Below are 15889 nucleotides of genomic sequence, written 5' to 3'. Positions count from 1 at the left end.
CTTAAAAATAAAAGGCTAGAAAAGAGTGTACACTAACCAACTCTTGCTCCAATCCAGCATATCCCTTACGGGACATTCTATGAGGATATTTATTCCTTCGGCGAATCTCTTGCTGAACATTACGCTTTTCCTGCAAAAGTAGGGCATTCAGTTACACTAGTGCTGTTTCATATCAATCCAAGGTAGACTGTGACTAGTACTAAGTGAGTAGTGGTTAACAAGTGCATTTCATACCAAGAATGCCGATGTTGTCCGTTGTTGGACAAATAGAGTCCAATGATCTGCCTGAATGAAAGGATAATCATCTGGGGGATATTTCAGGGCTTCGGGGTCATTCAAAAACGGAATAATGTAGTTTGAAGTGAGTCGAGACTTGAATTCTCTCCACTTTGTTGCCGCAGATTCCAAAACCATTTTCTTGTTTTCAGGACCAAGTAAAAATGGAACCTGACACATTTCAGCATGAATAGCTCAATAATAATGTTCATATACTAAACAAAAATTATTATAATGTAGGACCAAGTATACCTGAACACGTAGCCAGATTTTGTTCTTCTCCTCGTCAGTTGCCTTTTTCTAGTTTTCCCTTATTATCGGTACCTTTCTTTCTTGTTCTTGCATACTTTCCACCTTGAGATACCACATCGGGGACATCGAATTTCATCAGCATACTGTTTTCTGTAGAGAATACAGTCATTGGGGCAAGCATGGATTTTTCTATAATCCATTCCTAGAGCACTCAAAACCTTCTTTGCCTCATACACTGACGTAGGTATCTCATTTCCAGTAGGAAGATACTCCGAAAAGGCAATCAACCAGTCCGAATAAGCCGCATCAGTCATACCATGCTTGGCTTTCAAGTTGTAAAGCCTCACAAGTACATTCATCTTGGTGTGCCTATCGCAACCAGGGTATAAGGGTTTGTTGGCATCCTCTACAAACTGCCTGAATTCATTACACTCGCTTGAAATCTCCTCATCCTCATCACCTTCCAACCGCACATCGCTATCTAATTCAACTTCACAATCTGCCCCTATATTATCCTTAACTGATTCAGATTCAAGAGACTCTACCTCTATGCTATCATCATCACTTTCTGATCCCGCCGACTCAACATCAACCTCCCCATGCTCTGTCCATTTCTCATAACTAGGGTCAATCCCATTCACAAATAAATGATCCTTTATCACACTAGCAGAGAAATATTCCACATTTCCACAGTTTGTGCAAGGACAACAAATGTGGTTCCGATCTCTAGCATGGTCTACAGCAAATTGACAAAATAGTCCCACCCCTAACTTATACTTGTAAGACCTCCTATCAGCATGCATCCATGACCTATCCATCTACATCACAAATAAACCTTCTATATCACAACCCCAAACAAAATCATAACAAACAAAAGCACAATCACATGTTACTGTTTTACTTCACAACCACTTGCATTCACCATGTTACATAAAGCTCAACCTAAATTCATCTCAAAAATCTTACCAAACAAAGCAAAATGAATTAATTAATAACCACAGTACACACAACAGTCACTATGTTCCATAAAGTTTAACCTCATTCATCCCAAAAGTCTTAATATATAAAGCAAAATGAATTAATGAATAACCACAATACACACAACAGTCACTATATTCCATAAACCTCAAACTAATTCATCCCAAAAAGCTTAACACAGAAAAATGAATTAAACAATAACCACAATAAAAATAGCATAGCAAATATGCGTTAAAGAATAACCACAATATGAAAGCATCAAAATTCAGATACAAGCACATGACAACAATACCAAAAATCGAATTCAAAAATAATAGCTACAGTTTCAGAAAAGTACTTACCAACAATACAGCAATACAGAACCCAGCAAATGCTTTTCGAACTCAGACAGAGTAAACCAATTGAATGTTCCTGAGAACCAAACGAACAAAGACAATTAATGAACTTATTCGCAAAATTTTAAACCTGAAGGGCAACCATAAAGCTCAAACTGATTCATCCCAAAAAGCTTAACACAGAAAAATGAATTAAACAATAACCACAATAAAAATAGCATAGCAAATATGCGTTAAAGAATAACCACAATATGAAAGCATCAAAATTCAGATACAAGCACATGACAACAATACCAAAAATCGAATTCAGAAATAATAGCTACAGTTTCAGAAAATTACTCACCAACAATACAGCAATACATGCAGAACCCAGCAAATGCTTTTCACTCAGACAGAGTAAACCAATTGAATGTTCCTGAGAACCAAACGAACAAAGACAATTAATGAACTTATTCGCAAAATTTTAAACCTGAAGAGCAACAATGAAATCTCAAATTTAACTCACCAATCGCAAGGATTTCAGAAACTTGAACCCAAATCGATTGGTGATAACTCGAACCTCCTTCTCAGCAGAATGTAATGAGAACTCAATCCCAACTAGAACCCTAATCGAGTAGAACCCCAATCGAGTAGAACCCAACTCGATTAGTGAGAACTCAATCCCTCTTTTCAGTAGAACTAAAACCCCAAATCTAACCCAACTCGAACCCTAATCTAACCCACAAAAGCTAATCCAGACTACAAAGCTCGGGGTTTGGGAGAAGATGGTGATTTTTGATGGTTAGAAGTGTTTTCGTACGATGGTGAGAAGATGGCATGGCATCAACAAAAGCTCGGGGCTTTCTCTTGAGTTGAAAGACGACTAAAGCAAATACTGAGGCATAAGTGATAAGTGTGCCCTCCAGTTATGTCGAGGTGTCTAATTAGCCCTAAGGCATTAAAAAATTGTTTTTTTTTTTCTTTCTTACTCAGACAACGTATAGATATATTTACATTGTCTGATTTGTTATATCATTGAGGGAATAAAAAATGGAAATTTCCCGCCTCTGCAATCGAAATGTTAGATTTGGCGCTTCGGCTAGTCATTTCTCATTCACACAACGGAAATAGTTCATTCTGTTGTTAGAACTTGCAAGCATAACAAATAATTGAGGTCAAATTTTCCCGTTTTGGAGGGAATGAATGTCATTTTGGAGCCACCGCTCCAAATTTTGGTACTCACTTGCACAACAGCACATTAAAAACCATTGTATAATGATTTGCAAGTATACTCCTACAACGGAAGTAACTAAACTGTTGTCCATTTCAATGGCATCTAGGATACAATTTGGAGCCAAATCTGACTCAATTGTAGGAGGGAAATATGCCGGTCTTTTTTCTTCATTCACACAACAGATAAACTTTCTTTCTGTTGTGCCATCACCTTCTAACTACAAGTTTTAGAATTTGAGCATCTTTATACAACGAAGATTTATTAAAGGTGTTGTATGATTCAATTCTCGTCAACAGACAACAGAGGATTTGTTCTCCGTTGTGTGATCACCATTGTGTGATGCAGTTTTTGGTGTAGTGGCCTCTGATACCCGGAAGGATAGATTGAGGACTTGAGCCTCTGATACCCGGAAGGGTAGATTGAGGACTTGAGCCTCTGATACCCGGAAGGGTAGATTGAGGACTTGAGCCTCTGATACCCGGAAGGGTAGAATGAGGACTTGAGCCTCTGATACCCGGAAGGGTAGAATGAGGACTTGAGCCTCTGATACCCGGAAAGGTAGAATGAGGACTTGGGCCTCTGATACCCGGAAGGGTAGAATGAGGACTTGAGCCTCTGATACCCGGAAGGGTAGATTGAGGACTTGAGCCTCTCGTACCCGATAGGGTAGAGTGAGGGCTTGATGCCTCTCGTACCCGATAGGGTAGAGTGAGGGCTTGATGCCTCTCGTACCCGATGGGGTAGCCTGAGGGCTTGGGCCTCTGATACCCGGAAGGGTAGAATGAGGACTTGGCGCCTCTCGTACCTGATAGGGTAGAGTGAGGGCTTGATGCCTCTGTTACCCGATAGGGTAGAGTGAGGGCTTGATGCCTCTCGTACCCGATGGGGTAGCCTGAGGGCTTGATGCCTCTCGTACCCGATGGGGTAGAATGAGGACTTGATGCCTCTCGTACCCGATAGGGTAGAGTGAGGGCTTGATGCCTCTCGTACCCGATGGGGTGGCCTGAGGGCTTTGTACAGCGTGGCCCGGTGGGGTCACGTGAGGGCTTGAGCCTCCTTAACCCAATGGGGTTGAATGAGGGCCGGTGGGCCTCCTTTACCCGGTGGCGTGGCCCCGGGTAGAATGATGCAACTCTGTTGGGGTAACCGGTGGCCTGGCCCCGGGTAGAATATATATTGGCTTCGTAACCCCGCTGGGGTACCTCGCCGATTGGAGAGGATTTATGTAATGATATGACCTTGACTTACCCCTTGGGGGTACCGTGCTCGGGGCGGGGATTTATGAGATGCATGTTGCATTTATTTTAGTGAATGTCACATGTGTATATGTAGCAATTTAATTGGATTGCAATCAAATTAAAGCTTGACATTAATACATAGTCGTAATAGATGTGATACCGAAATTATCAAATATCGTAGACATGCTTAGATTATAGAAATCGTTATTTGAAGCATGTAAACCATTGCATTAGTTCAAATTTAAAAGAGCATAAATGAGAACTTATCTGGAGCCGTTCGCAAGTGGTGAAGATATTGTAGAATGATTGGAGTTGCCGATGTATAAGACATGTCGCCTAGCGAGTACCGATAGTACGTTTGGTTGAGCTTTCTCATATAAGAAGTTGCCGATTGGGTGACTTTTGAAGCGGCTATTTGCGGTATCGAGACATGCACAGATTGAGCTCAGTACTTCAGTAGGTCCATATGAGACATAGATGGAACAAGTGGGGTGTCTTGTTGAAGACACCTTGCATGCATGTGTTATAAAGTTGTAGGGCACCTCTGCGACCATGCAAGGAGCTGTATTTTGAAGATCAGACTTGCTGTAAGGGATTTGCAGGTACCCGGAGAGGACGAGACCAGGGAAATCTAGCAGTTGCTGCGATAGGGTGTACAGAGAAGATCGATGGGTGTACAGGAATGATGTTCCCGGGACTTTAGCCAAAGAGGTCCCGGACGGTGATGATCCCGGTGGGGAAGAAGTCAAAGTGCTCGAAGTACCGGAAAGGTGGCTCCTTGGTCGGGGTCGTATTCGAAACTGATCTGCAAACTGCTCGTTCAGTGTAGGATTGGCCTGCAAACGGATCTCCTACCGGAGTAGGATGAGCATCGGGCCTCCGTGCTGCTGGATTGGACTTGCCTACGGGATTTAGGACGGTGCTCGTGAGGCATGGGTGATGTGTCACCGGTAGGTGCTACTGTGATGGGCCTCTGATAGTTGTCACGCTGAGGGTGAGTCACCGGGGTGGGTTGGGTGTCCAGAGCAGATCCATGCCTTTTTTTTTTTTTTTTTGAATCCCGGAGGAGACAATAAGGTACCGGAAGGATATGTGCAGGTACCCGGAGAGGACGTCATGATACCGGAGGCCTCGACCAAGAAGGGTAGGAAAGGGAGAACTCCCGATGACCAAGGGTGCGAGCGGGCCCGGCAATTCGATAAGTGGGAGCTACCAGTGCCATGAACTGTCGGTACCAGAGGTTGCAGCCGAGGAGTCTCTGATGCTGGAGAGATACTTGAGTTGGTGGAGTGCCGGAACTCATCTCTAGGTTGGCTTACCGAGAGGTCGAGTCTCAAGGTTGGATCGAAAGGTTGAAGACATCGATACCGCTTTACCGAGGGTGGAGTTGCTCCCATGGAATGGAGATGTCTCCGGGTGCCAAGAGGAGATCAAGCTCGGTGGATATCAGTTCACATAAGATGTGATTCGACAAACGTTTGGTGACCGGTGAGAGTGCCGGGGCGGATGGTGCAGGGAGGTTGAGTACCAGCCTTCCTGGTGCCAAGAGCTAGCTCTTTTTTTTTTGGAATGGTGGACTAACCATTAATTGCGGTAACTGAGATGATGATGTTCCCGGAGGAGAAGAAGTCAAAGAGGTCCCGGAAGAGTACAGGTAGCTAAGGTGCCGGAAATATGGCTCCTTGGCCTGGGTCGTGTTCCGGGATGGTGAGAGAAATAGCAAGAGGAGCCGAGATGGTGGTGATGATTACCGGTGAGTATGCAATAGGCAAAGTACCGCTGCAGATGCATGGGCAACTGGGGAGATGAAGTGCTGGGGAGCGAAGCTCTCTTCTCCCCCCCTTTTTTTTTTTGATAACTTGCATGGCAGCATGCATATAGTGATTGCAGTTGTGAACATAGTGACTGAGTAGATCAATTATAGACATGTACCTGGGGTTGCTCAAGTTGCTGCAAGGTTGCATGCACGAGTAAGAGAGCCGCTGGCTCGTGGTACCCGGAGGATGATCATGTACCCAGATGGCTTGTGTTCCCGGATGGCTCATGTACCCGGATGGCTCGGAGGCTTGGGGAGGGAGTTGGGGTATGGCATGTACCCATGTACCCGATGAATATGTTGTACCCGAACATGACTCGTGGTACCCATCCATGACTCTTGCTCAAGGTCAGAGGTGTCTCTCGCGTACATGATTGGTGGTTCCCGTACATGACCCTTGCTCAAGGTCGGAGGCTCGTACCCTAACTCCTAGGGACCCTCCTTCTAGCGCCAATGTTTCTACTGAAGAATACGGAACGGGAACTATGTGTAGATCATGATGGGGAGAGAGAGAGAGAGATAACACCGCATGTATAGTGGTTCACCTTGCTCTTGAGGCAAGGCTACGTCCACTTAGATATTTTACTATGTAGTGAGGCCAAGTAGCCTTTGATAGTGATACAAGTGAGGGGATCATGGATCCATCCCTTCTAAGAAGGGGAGGACTTCCTCTTATAGCTAAAGGAAGTCCCCATCTAGTTTACATTTCCGATGTGGGACAGAATACATATATTTACTTCTCTTGAAGGCCTCTTGGAGAGCATGGGAGGGTGGCCTCCCTACGAGGTACCGGCCAACCTCCACCATGACAACGTAGCTCGGGTGTCGGCCTACCGGATGCATGCCATAGGCGGGGCTAGCCATGTCGTGGGGCCCACCTATGAGGTCGTTGATTATGCTTGGCGGTATGTAATATAGGTGGTATGTACACCAGTATTAGCAAAACCTTCCAAAACACTAATGTTGTTTTTTTATGGGGATGAAGGACACAGGCCAGTCTTGGCGGCGTTCTTGGTGTGTGATGGGTCCGAATCCATCATCTCTCTGTAGGGATAGAACAAGCCCATATCAATCGTACATCTCAAGTACCAAAAGATATCTTTTACACAAATCCAATGGCGTCGCGTTGGCGCAAAGCTATATCTAGCTAACAAGTTCATGGCATATGAGATGTCTAGTCTTGTGCATTGAGCTAAGTACAATAATGCGCCTATTGTACTTAAGTATGGCACTTTTGCCTCTAGCACATCTTCGTCATCATCCTTTGGACGAAGAGGATCCTTTTCAAGATCAAGACAACGGACGATCATGGGAGTGCTTGCGAAGGCTTGACCTTGTCAAAACGCCTAAGCATCTATCAACACGATGCTCAAGTTCCAAACCGAGATATAATCGTGTTCTCCCAAGATCTTTCATCTCAAACTCAGATTTCAAGTGTTCAGCGATTTCCCTTAACTCTTTAAGGGTTTCCAATGAAGATCATGTCCAACATGAACCGCTATACAACCCGGAACTTGTTATGGAAACGCGCGGGCATTTACATATCCCTTCCCAATCAAGTAGTCAATTTTGTGAGTTTTTCAACCTCATTGCAAACGCGCTCCATGGTCTAGAGCCACTTCACTTGGGTAAATGAAGTTCACCATGAACCTTCATGTATATTTCGTATCTAGATCCCCATAGAGATACGTAGTGACCACATTTGTAAACTGCATGTTCAATTATTCGAAAACTACCAAACTGACAAGGTAGTGGAATGCAATGACATCCACTATGAGAGAATATGTCTCTTCGTAGTCGATTCCAGGGCGTTTTGTGAGAAAACTTGCGCCAGAAGGCGAGATTGCCATATCTTTTTCTCATCACGCTTTCTAACGAAGAGTCAATAGGTTTTATGTCAGGAGGTGTTGGCATCACCGGCTCAAAAACCTTCCTCTTCGTTAGAGAATCCAACTTAACCTGGATCGCATATTTCCATTTAGGCCAATTTTCTCTACGTTGGCATTCATTCATCAACGGAGTGTGGTTCGATATCATCGGACTCAACAAACTCATATGCAAGAAAATGCGTGAGTACATCATCAATTATGATAGAGTTTCTATCCCATATCTCATGTACACTAGTCTAATTTTCATAGAGCTCTATATTCTCAGGAATAGGTTCTGACGTTGAGGCATCTCCCAACGATAACCATAATCCAGAAGATTCTCATGAGACGGATTTTGAGTGTCGATAATCAAATGATTGAATTGTGCCAAAGTATTATTCGAACCCACTGGCCTCCCACGCATCCTAGCTGGGGCCATGACCTGTAATGCCAGAGTGCCACTCTCTATGGCATTGGCACCATGCCTACCTCCGTGTAGGGTGGTGCTACGTCCTCTCGTAGGGACGTCCATCCTTGCAGGCATGTTTGCAGCAGATATGTGTGATCTCATCACTTTAATAGGGATCTAGATGAGATATAGTGGGGACAGACCACGACAATTTCTGTCATTCTTGTGTTATTATCTCCCCCCCTAACAATGGGAAGACTGTCTCATCAAAGTGACAATCCGCAAATCTAGCTGTAAGGAGATCGCCTAGCAAGGGCATTAACTGGCAGACGATTGTTGGAGTCTCAAATCCAACTTAGTTGCCCATTCGTCTGTAAGGACCCATCATAGTGTGTTATGGCGATGCAATTGGCACATAAATGGCACACTCAAATATGCGTAAGTATGAGATACTTGTACCCAGTCACTAGCTGTAACGCAGAGATAGATTGAGTGGTGGTGGGTCGTAGACGAATTAGCATAGCTACATGCGATATTGCATCACTCCACATCGAGAACATACATCTCTTTGCTCAGACTCCATTGATTAAGGAGCTTTGAAAGCGTCATTTAGATGGCTCTTACTATTGGTGGTGCCACCAACATGGCCAGAGGCGTTGCCTCCCTCTCTCTTTCCACATTTACCTCTTCAGTTCCGTGTTCGCCTATTTTGGCGGTTACCTTCCCAAGTAGAGCGATTATATGGACTAGAACGTCTAGAAGTATCCCTAAGATTAGGGTTTCACTCTTGGCGCCCTCTCTTTGGGGCGCGACTATAATTGGATTCCGGAATAAGCTCTGTTTCTACGGATCTCGAATTATAGTTCTTCACAAGGATATTGTCATGCTTTTCAGCGACATTCATAGCTCTAATAAGCTCATGAAACCTTATGATTCGTCCTGTAGTAACATCGATTCTATAGGTCTTAGCAACCATCAATGTAGAGACGGGGAAGGTAGAGAGAGTCTTCTCAATCAACATCGCATTTGTGATCTCCACTCTTCCTCTCTTTTGCTTGATGTTATTATATTTATGGGTTTGATGTATGTACTATGGGTTGTGAGTAGAATAAATTTGGGGCCTCATGTATAAAACAATGTGATGGCATGTTTTTTGATGATTATGCATGTTTTGAATCCTTTAGCTACTTTACTTTAATGCTTTCTTACATGTGTTTTTGGATTTTTCACCTAGAAGCATGTTGTAGGAATTAATGAAATCGGAAACTTAAGCTTGAGAATCTTTTCTAACCGAGAAACATGTGTAGCTAATAGGGTGGTGGTCTAGCTTATTCTTACGGGAAGAACTAGATTTCTTGGGTTCCTTACCTTAAAATTAATGCTTGGTGTCATGAGTTTAAGAGTCGAGAGGCCTTAAGCTTTACGGCATCAAAGCCCTTTTATGTTTTAGCAAATGTAAATGGGACTAAGGTTGTGTGATCTAGCTTTGCTCAAGCGACATGGTTAGGTTGCATGATTAGTTGGTGTCTCGGTTTCTCTAGCGAAAACCGAGGGAGAAGTTATCAAAGTATGTTGTTATTAGAAAATGGATTACATTATATGCATGAGCCATGAGGGAGGCTAGGTGCAAAAACCTATGCTCCTATTTATCTCATTGATCAAAGTCTCTATTTTATTTTATTTTATTTTGTTATTAGCTTAGTTTATTTTTGTGTAACTTATTTTACTCTATAGAAATTAAAATCAACAGAGCCGATTCACCACTTTACCATTGTAAATATCATTATTGATAGTTTTGGCTTCCAAATGGCTGAGACTATTAATTTGTAAAAAGATAGACTCGCATGTGTTTTCTAGGTTTTATTTTCGCGGTAATCTAGCTTAGGGTAGAGTTACTCAATCCATTGGGTACGATACTCTTACTTTTCCGATATACTAAAACTTGACCTCCTAATCTTGGGACTAGGTAACATCACATAAATTTGCACATATTTTTATACTCGTGATGTCCTCAACACTCCCCCTTGTCACATAGAGACAAAGTCAAAGAGAGAGAGTGAGGTCATCGGAGAGTTTGCCGGAATCTCGCCATGGATCTTGCCAGAACTCGTTGATTGTCGGAGGTCACTGGAAATGTCGCCAGAGGTCCACGGGGAGGTCGTCAGAGATCTCATAAAAGTTTTAGGAGGTTTATTGACTCCCAATAAAATTTTATCGACCCCAATAAAAGCTGTTATTGCCCTCCAATAAAAGTGTTATTGCCCTCCAATAAAAGTTTTTTTGGCTTCCGATAAAAGTTTTATTGAGAGTCAATAATTAGTGAAAAATAGAGATGTTCTTGATTTTAAAAGTTTTAAGAGGTTTGTTAACCCCAATAAAAGTTTTATTGCCCCCCAATAAAAGTCAATAAAAGTTTTATTTCTTCCCAATAAAAGTTTTATTGAGGATCAATAATCGTGAAAAATGAAGCTATTCTTGATTTAGAAATTTTAGGAGATTTACTGACCCCAATAAAATTGTATTTGTTTTAGGGAAACGATATTTGAGAGAGAATTGTTGTACTTTCATTGATAATAGGAGCCTCTTTATATAGAGGATTACAATGCATATAATAAGAGTTGTACAAGGAAGGTAATTGTACATTGAATGGATATCTCTAAGATTCTCCGAGATTATCTCTAATTAAGACCCCATTATCACTAGGTCAAGTAACCTAGAGTTTTGGGCCAGACACAATCTGGATTTACTAAACACTCCGTCTTGTGTCGCCCAAACGCGGTGATTCTTTCTTTACCTCGTCAAAAACCTTGTCGAGTAACAAAAAACTCAGTGGGACAAAAATAACCTCGGTCGAAGGAGAAAAAGAGCACAACACACCCTTCACATTCCAAAATCAACATGTAGACATCTCCCCCTGATGTCTGCGTCTCCCCCTGATGACTACGATCATAGGAGTTCACTTCAGCAAGCCAATGCTTGCAACATGTTTCTCGAATGTGGATTTGGGCAATGACTTAGTAAACAAGTCTGCCACATTGTCCTCAGATCGAACCTGGTTCACTTTGATCTTGAGGAGCTTCTGTTGTTGTTGATTGTAGAAGAAATTGGGCGATATGTGCTTGGTATTGTCGCCTTTGATATAGCCTTGCTTCATTTGTTCAATGCAAGCACCATTATCCTCATAAATGCTGGTAGGCTCATCTGTGGTGGATTTCAAACCACAATTACTTTGAACATGCGTAACTATGGATCTAAGCCATATACATTCACGAACTACTTCGTGAAGAGCAATAATCTCTACATGGTTCGAATAAGTAGTGACTAAGGTCTGTTTAGTAGACCTCCAAGATATCGCGGTCTTACCCATGGCGAATACATAACCAGTTTGGGAACGACCTTTGTGTGGGTCAGAGAGATACCCAGCATCAGGAAAACATTCCAAAACACTTATGTCATTTTGGGATGGGGAGAGAGAACGCACACTACTAGAATAATGTTAATAGACATCATGTCATAGACATCAGTTAGGATTTGAGGCGATGTAAATTTTTTTTCTAACATCGGTTCTTAGAAATCCGATTTCTATCTGTACAATTAACATCGTTTCTAATAGTTGACCGATGTCTACATTTTTTTTTCGAAATTTTGAAAAATGCGGAAAATGACTAAGTTTCAAAATTTTCAACGCCGGGAACAAAATTTCAATTCTCCAACACTCAGTCATATTGACTGGCACGACATTTTTTCATTCCCAAACCCTACCCACCACGACACCCTACCAGCACCCGACCTCCTCTTCCTCATCCTCCGCCTCCAACCATCACCCAACTACTCTCTGCCTCCGCCTCCGTCTCCACTCTCCTCCTTCTCTGCCTCCGTCTCCGTTCTCCTCCGGCACACCTCCTCTCATCTCTCTTCTCAAATCACCAAATCCACCAATGACGCAGTCCATGCCGGAGCTCCGCCTTGTTCCCTCGTCGAGCCCACCATGGAAGATGAGACCTAACATTTAAAACAAGGCCCGCGGTCGATTCAGGTATTGGGTCTCACTCGATTTTGCGTTAAATTGTTTTCAATTACTTCTGGGTATCTTTTGGTTAATTTCTTTCTAATATATTTTGGGGGTTACTTTAGGTTTGTTGAGTGGATGGATTGTTGCTGTTCCGGGACTGAAATTACTCAAGATGTTGGATGGATTCTTACTTCTTTTTCCAGTAGTTTCTGCAGTGCTTCCTTGTAGGAATACCTTGTTACAGCATCCAAGAACCAGATCTTGTATGTCTTCTTCAGTTCCCCTAGACTCCGGGTATGTCTACTTATTTTTGTTTATCCTTGTTCCCCTCAATCCTGCAGTTTCCTTTCCTAGTATTTTGAGATAGTGTGGCATGTTATGCTGTCAGTGTCGATCTAGACTAATGATGAAATTGAATCTTGTATACACATGTGAATTGGATTGACAATTTAGCAATATAGCATGTCATGGATTGCTTTCTTTCATAACTTGAATTAGTTAACTAACCATGAGATCATGATCATAAACAGGATTTATGCAGAGAATTTAATGTCAAACCAACCCAGTTGGTTAACTTCTCTAGGAGTAGCACATATTTGAGTACAAATGTAGAAGCCTAGAAGGAAGTGCTACTTGGCCCTTACCATAGATTTTGTTTTGACACTTGCAGGAAACTGTTGGGACCAGGGTTTTGATGCCAATACCAGGAGGACTAATTGAGCTTCTTGTTGCCAAACAAGTAATTAGAATGTAACTAGTCGCATAGCTGCTTCAGAATCTGATCACTGAGCCTAACATTCTTTCTGTAGACCTTCTAAATGATGTGAGTATGTTATTTGAGTTCAGAGATCTCGGATAAGGTGATATATGTTATACTTTTTCATTGCATCTGCTCTATAGCAACACTTGGAGCATAAATGTGTTTAATTAAATATATTAACTTTCTTTCTGCAGGTTGAAGCTGAAGTGTCAAAGTTGGAGCAGCTCAAGTCAATTAAGCTCAAAGAGATCCTTCTGAAAAAGAAGTTGGAACTGGAGGAGGTATGCAAACAGTCTCACATGGTTACAGAAATACTGAGTGCTGCAGAATACTCAAATGAAGCTATAGTCTGGTAATTTCTTTCTTTCTTTGTTCTTTTAGGTTGTGTATATTACTACGGAAACTAATAGCAATGTTGTGGTAGCTTTAAGATACAAGAGGGCCGTGTGAGATCTGCCACACTCTGTTCAAAGGTTAGTTCTTTGAGACCCCCCAATTGTTTTCACTCAATGGTTGCCATAAAATGTTGGGTTTTCATTGTAATTCTTCTACAGTTTTGCATTGGGTTGCCAAATTTGGCCTAAAGTAAGAGACTTTTGACATCTGGCTCTTCTGCCATGTTTTGATTTGGAAGCTACCCAGTTCCTTGCTGGACTTAATAACTTGGGAGTATTTTCCTTCCTGATTGATTTGCTGAGAGAGTGTAGGAAAATGTAGTGGAGACTGAAGATTTTGTTTGTTGGAGTTTTATTTTCAAATTTGGTAGAAAACTTCTCTGATACATGGTTAGTCAATGTTTAGCTTTTTTGTTTCTGGTTTGATGTGGTTAGAAATTTATTTACTATTGTCTTTTCAATGAGTGTTATGATTGTTCAAACTATAGATATGAATTTTAGGAAAAATGATCTCTTTTTCTTGTTCCTCCAGATTTTGTATTAATGGGGTTAATTTGATCCTTAAAAGTGTTTATTTTGAGGGATTTGGGTTGTTCTTTACTTTTTTCCATAAATTTTAGATAGTTATAAATGGTAATCCTAAATCTATGCAAGTGATTTCTGTAATTTAGATTGGTTTTTGTTTTCCAAAGGAGTGCGTCAGGGGAATGATAAGGAGATGTGGATGAATGGGATGATAGCTTACAGTCAAAGGAGCAAGTTGAAGCAAACCTATTAAGCAAGCATGAAGCAGCAATCAGAAGGGAAAGAGCCCCTCGCTTATGCCTACTCTCATCAGGTAATCCTAATCCTATAATATCACATGACATAAATAAACTGAAAGCAAGGGTATTAGCAATTTCTTGTATAAACGGGTTGTTAGTAACTTATGTTGAACTTAAAATTAGTACCATAGTGAATTTTATATTTCCTCAAGTTCTTTGTTTTAAATGGTTAATGGAGCAGGAATGGTGGAAACATTGACTTCAAAAGCCACAACTTGGGAAAAAGAAAGAGGACTAGAATTCTTGTACGATGGTGTTAGTACTTTCAAAGTTAGACCAATTGGTAAAAGTTATTCAAATTGTGGTTTAGGGTTGGTCATATTCACATGGTGTGATATCAAACAATTTTATGCTCATTTTACTATTTATTCACATTTCTCATATATACTGTATTGTGTTCCAATACAGGTAAAGGGGTTTCAGTCTAGCAAAAGTTAATAGAATCTTGAAGTAGGTACTACTCTGTTGCTGCATTCGTTACTAGAACATGATCTGTTTCATCTTTTGTTCTAAAATAGACTTAACTTTTTGTTAATAAAATGATCATATCAACTATATTTTCTATGCTTTTGAATATACTCAATGTAGTCCTGAAATCACTTGATTGTCCTTTTTCAGAGCATTACATTATGAGCTTTTGCTATATATGGTTCGTATGAGTACTTAATTTCTGCGTTCTGCTTTGCAGGGCACCAGTGAATGATCTCAATTAAGTGATAAAGAGGCAAATTCATTGAATTTGGAGAAGTCAATTGATTAGATTGATCATCGCTGAAAGCAACCAAGACTAGCATGCAAAACCAGTTCCACCACTAATTGTAGAAATAGATGCGGCCGTCGTAGATGTAGTAATTGCAGCAACTAGGAACAAAACTGCATGTAGTTATTACAGTAGTGGTATCTTTTAAAACTTTTGAAACTACCTCAAGCTCTAATTTTGGATAGAAATTAATACAATTCCCTAATATTTAAAGTACATTTGAATTTGATGTTATTTGTGGATCAGCTTTCTAGTACCAAATACAGCAGGAAAGGGATATATAACAGCAGTTTGAATTCACAGACTGATGTCAAGAAATGCAAAAAACATCAGTTATTGATGAAGAACTGATGTCAGAAAACAGAAATTACATCAGTTTGAAAACAAAAACCGATGTTAGAAAAGAGAAAATACATTAGTTTGGAAACAAAAATCGATGTCAAGAAAGAGAAAATACATCAGTTACCAAACAAAAACCGATGTCTAGATTACTATGGACATCGATATATAAACAAAAACCGATGTCTAGAATAACTATGGACATCGATATAAATAAAAAACCGATGTCTAGAATAAATAAGGACATCAGTTATTTATGAGAACCGATGTGTAAAATATTATCAGACATCGTTTCTAAATCAGAAACGATGTTAAAATGGATAATTGTGTTGTTATACCTATATTTCATTAAGCATCTAATGCCAAAATATGAAGGTTTGACAATAGCTAAACACACCAAAATGGTGATCACAT

General features: G+C 41.1%; 1 long non-coding RNA gene across 9 annotated transcripts; it reads left to right on the top strand.

Moving 5' to 3' along the window:
* The first annotated feature begins 12095 nt into the window (after nucleotides 1–12095).
* LOC133731971 (uncharacterized) lies at nucleotides 12096–15352 on the top strand. 9 transcript variants are annotated; one of them, XR_009856873.1, is made up of 9 exons: nucleotides 12096–12421; nucleotides 12520–12691; nucleotides 13068–13220; nucleotides 13352–13509; nucleotides 13582–13630; nucleotides 14245–14390; nucleotides 14558–14621; nucleotides 14785–14826; nucleotides 15065–15352. It is a non-coding gene; the product is annotated as an uncharacterized LOC133731971 (long non-coding RNA). The 9 variants fall into 9 exon arrangements; XR_009856872.1 differs by having other exon boundaries at nucleotides 14785–14830; XR_009856869.1 differs by having other exon boundaries at nucleotides 14558–14659.
* The last annotated feature ends 537 nt before the right edge of the window (nucleotides 15353–15889 follow it).

This window comes from Rosa rugosa, chromosome 2 (genome assembly GCF_958449725.1).
Source record: "Rosa rugosa chromosome 2, drRosRugo1.1, whole genome shotgun sequence".
Lineage (NCBI taxonomy): Eukaryota > Viridiplantae > Streptophyta > Magnoliopsida > Rosales > Rosaceae > Rosa > Rosa rugosa.
This window is presented reverse-complemented; position numbering and strand designations above follow the sequence as displayed.